Below are 4,081 nucleotides of genomic sequence, written 5' to 3' on the forward strand. Positions count from 1 at the left end.
ATTCTAAATAAATGTTCTCGGGTCCTGTTACATTTTTAACCATTTGAGAAGGCACCCAGAATGGAGAAGAGGTCAAACAGGGCAGGGCCTTGTCTACCCTGATAAGGTGAATATGGAGAACTCATGAACATTTATGGAAATGCTTCGGAAATTAGAACTATTTGTGAGCTGCCGGAGCCCTGAGATTTTCATTGCCTCTTGCCAAACAATGCATTAGTTGTGGGAAGTATGCAGGGATATGAGAAAGATACAATCTGTAATTTCTGAGAATCCTTTCAGTGTACTCTTGCCGTCTTGTTGACCGAAGCGAAATCTCTAAGGAACCACGTTTACCCTTTTAAATGTTCATGTATTTATTTTGAGAGCCAGAAAGAGCGAGGGAGAGGCAGAGGGAGAGGGAGGGGGAGAGAGAGAATCCCAAGCAGGCTCTGCACGGTTAGCACGGAGCCTGACCTAGAGCTCTATCTTAACCAACCGTGAAATCATGACCTGAGCTGACATCAAAAGTCGAAGGCTTAACCGGGGGAGCTACCCAGGCGCCCTAAGCCCACTCTTTTAGAAACGATCTATGAAGGCCGCTTGACCGAAATATCAAAAATCTTCCTCCAATGGTGACACATACCTTATACACATACACACACTTAATGAAAATAGCTTTTTGGTTTCTCTTCTCAGTGTGGACAGCTTTCTTCTCGGGGAGTGGGCCCCCCATTTCCAGGCTACCAACAACGGGGAAACACAGGGGCTTCTGGAAGGCATGCCAGTAGAAAAATCAGTCCTGGGCGCAAGAGGACGAATTAATTGTTCCTCTTCATCGTCCTCAACTGTGCCCAGGGACTGCGTGCCTGGGGTTGGAGCAGGCGTTGCTGGATAGAAACAACGCTAACGAGCGAGGCGTAGACCATCATGGCTGCCGGTCCCGCCAGCACCCGTGGGCTGTGGTTCCTCCTCAGTCACCGTCTGGCATGGAGGTGGCACCCCAGCTCCATCCCAGGGGAAGCAGAGGTTGAGGATGTGGGTGCAGTAGGCACAGAGGTCGCGCAGTCAGGAAGGTGAGCCTGCGCCTTCCCACTGGGCAGCTTTGCCTGCAGCAGCAGGTCAAGAAGCCAAAGACCAAGGTGTCCAGGGCGGTGGAGGCATCTCCAAAAAAGAATGTCTGAGAGCCTAGGTGCTGAGACAGCAGGGTCGGGCGTCGCCGCGTCTCTTGCTCCAGCTCCTGCTCCAGCTCTTCCCAGTTCTCAAGCCTGAGCTCCCCCCGCAGCAGCCGCAGCCACGGTGAACTGCCACTGCCCGCAGCCAGGAAGGAAGAAGTTGAGGGGAAAGGGCATGGCCGCTGCATACCACTTCCGGGGCACGTCCCCGTAGTTCTTGGTGTCTACTCAAGCGTGCGGGGCGCAGCTTCCCTTCCAGCGGAGACATGAAGGCCAAGGGGTCTGCTCCCTGCCAGGGTGAGATCTCATTTATTGGCGTTGTGCTTCAATTTTCCAAGGTGAGTGGTGACCTTGTGTGGTCTCAAGACGGCCTCTCCCTGACGAGTCCGAAGGGCAGGCAGAGTTCCTGAAGGGCTCCACCAGGAGTTGGTGACCTTCCGCACCTTGAGTGGGGCACCGGTAAATCTGGCATAGGTCAGCCCAGCCAGGCCGTCCAGATCCACTCACCGTAGCCCCCTGACCAGCTCCCTGGGTGCTGCCATCTTACCCCCACTCTGTCCCGGATGAAAACATGTAGCTTGTTTTTTGGCTTGTTTGTTGTTTTCTTTGCTTTTCTGTTCTTTTTTTTTTTTTTTTTTTTTAAGGAAAAGCTCTCTTTTTCTAGCAAACAGTATTAGCACTCTTTAGTTGAATGTGTTTTTTTTTTTTTTTTAATTTTTTTTTTCAACGTTTATTTATTTTGGGGACAGAGAGAGACAGAGCATGAACGGGGGAGGGGCAGAGAGAGAGGGAGACACAGAATCGGAAACAGGCTCCAGGCTCTGAGCCGTCAGCCCAGAGCCTGACGCGGGGCTCGAACTCACGGACCGCGAGATCGTGACCTGGCCGAAGTCGGACGCTTAACCGACTGCGCCACCCAGGCGCCCCTAGTTGAATGTGTTTTTAAGAGCACCTGAGACTGTAGAAAGGCACAATCCGATTTTAAACGTTTTTGTGGATTTTTCAAGTAGTTTCATCCTAATAGAAGTGGATTATAATGACTGTAATGAAATCATCCTTAGCAATTATTTTTTCAGTTTGGAGGCCTTGGAGATGAAATAAACTTGATGTCCGGTTCCTAAAGGGACCCAGCTAGGAAGCATATTGATCTCGATAAGAAATATAGAGCGAGCCCAAACATTCTTTCCCTCCCTAACTTAGGTCATTTCTCTGGCATGCAGTATGGTTTTTGCCTATTTGGGTTGAAGGGAGGGGCCAGTTTCAGAGACTTCTATTTGACTATTCCTGGTCTCTGGGATAGCTCTGACCCCCCTAGGCCCAGAGATCAATGGAGCGGTCAGCCAGCTACAAAGTATCTCTATTTCAGTTACAAAATCTATTTCAATTTGGGGATCAGGGAAATGACCACTGGGTTTGTCCACAATCCCAGTGGACTCATTGGGAACCAGACACGAGCCAGAAGTCCATTTATTTTATTATTTGACTCCCATGTGATCACATGCTTATAGGGAGGCAAAGCAATGCTTTGAGCCTCTGGTTGGCATCGTGCCTTTTCCCTAGTAAGTGGCCCATAAGCTTCTTTCGAGAAGGGCGGTGGAATCATTACTGTGTTCGCTTGCTGTGGTATTGCAGGGTCCTTCTTTCTGGGGACCTAGCCTCTTCTTTAGCCACTGCGTTACAGGTCCCCAAACTGGCTCAGGTTCAGAAACGTTTTATTGGGATGAGTGGCTGCAGCCTCCTGATTATCCACCTTGATCTCTTTTGATTTAGTGGATTAAGTAGTACACTCCCTGGCCGCCCATCTATTTTGCCCTTAAGGACACTGTTCTACTGACAAGGGCCGTGTTACTCAGAGCGTAGACCCCCCTCTGTCTGCCTTTGTGACGTTGCCTCTCATTACCATAATTATGTCTCCCTGAGGGGGTCTTATCGCTCCCCATTGCTACCGGGAATGGCTTACACAGAACAGCTGCCACTGACCCTAGGATCCTGGTGCCCCTCTTACCAGCAAATCCCTGATTGCTTGGCAAATGGTGCTCCTCCCCTGTTTCTGCCCAACGAGGGCCTCTGCTGGTCTTCCGGCCTCGGGTAGCATATCCGCTGCCACGTGCCCATTTCTCTGAGCCTGAAAACCTTCTGTCGCCGTCTGTCATGGCAATTCTGGCACGATTACCTCACTAAGTGTGCTCCGTTCTTTTTCTAGGAGGCCTCTCAGTCCTGTGTTTGTGCTGTCTCCCGGGGTCCTTGCCAGGGTGTTAAATCCTCTATCCTGGATAGACTAACCTTCATCCAGCCTTACAGAGTCTACCACCCTTCATCAAGCATTCACTACATCCAGACCAGAATGGATCATCGCTGCTCCTGCCCTTTCACCGGCTCTTTGGGGTCTAGACCCTGCCTCCCTTATCAGGCCCAGTATGTCCTTGGCTGGGTTATACTGTGGCTGAATCCTAGCTATTGACCTCATAGCAAGCCGGGGAAAATGCTAGTCCTTAACAGGAAGAGTGGGCCCCTTGTGCAGGCTCAGTGGGTTCAGGGGAATCTGGGATTTCATGATTCTCATGCACATCAATCCAGATGTCCTGTCCATGTGCCAGGGTCGAACTCTCCCCCCACGCCGCCCCCCCCCCCCCCTTGCATCCAGGGCCCTGAAATTGGCATAACAGATCTGCCTTGTTTGGGAGCTTAACCTTTTGAGCTCTGCTACTGTTATGATTAAGTCCCGGTCTGTTCTTCAGCTTTCTCTGCCCTCCCTCCAGGAGATGAGAGGCTCTTTATGCTACCAAGCAGGCCGTCTCTGGCTTTCACTCTTAAATTTTAAACGTCAGTCACCCTTAGTTCTTCATCATAATCATTTTTTTTTTTTCCAGAGTGTCAACTGAGCGTAGGTATCGCCAACCAATCCCACGATCCTCCTAGTTCGTTTCCCA

At 50.6% G+C, this 4,081-nt stretch overlaps 1 pseudogene; it reads right to left on the minus strand.

The window, feature by feature from the left end:
• Nucleotides 1-651: 651 nt before the first annotated feature.
• Nucleotides 652-3,304, minus strand: LOC122473657 (annotated as a pseudogene).
• Between the last annotated feature and the right edge of the window lie 777 nt (nucleotides 3,305-4,081).

This window comes from Prionailurus bengalensis, chromosome B4 (genome assembly GCF_016509475.1).
Source record: "Prionailurus bengalensis isolate Pbe53 chromosome B4, Fcat_Pben_1.1_paternal_pri, whole genome shotgun sequence".
NCBI lineage: Eukaryota > Metazoa > Chordata > Mammalia > Carnivora > Felidae > Prionailurus > Prionailurus bengalensis.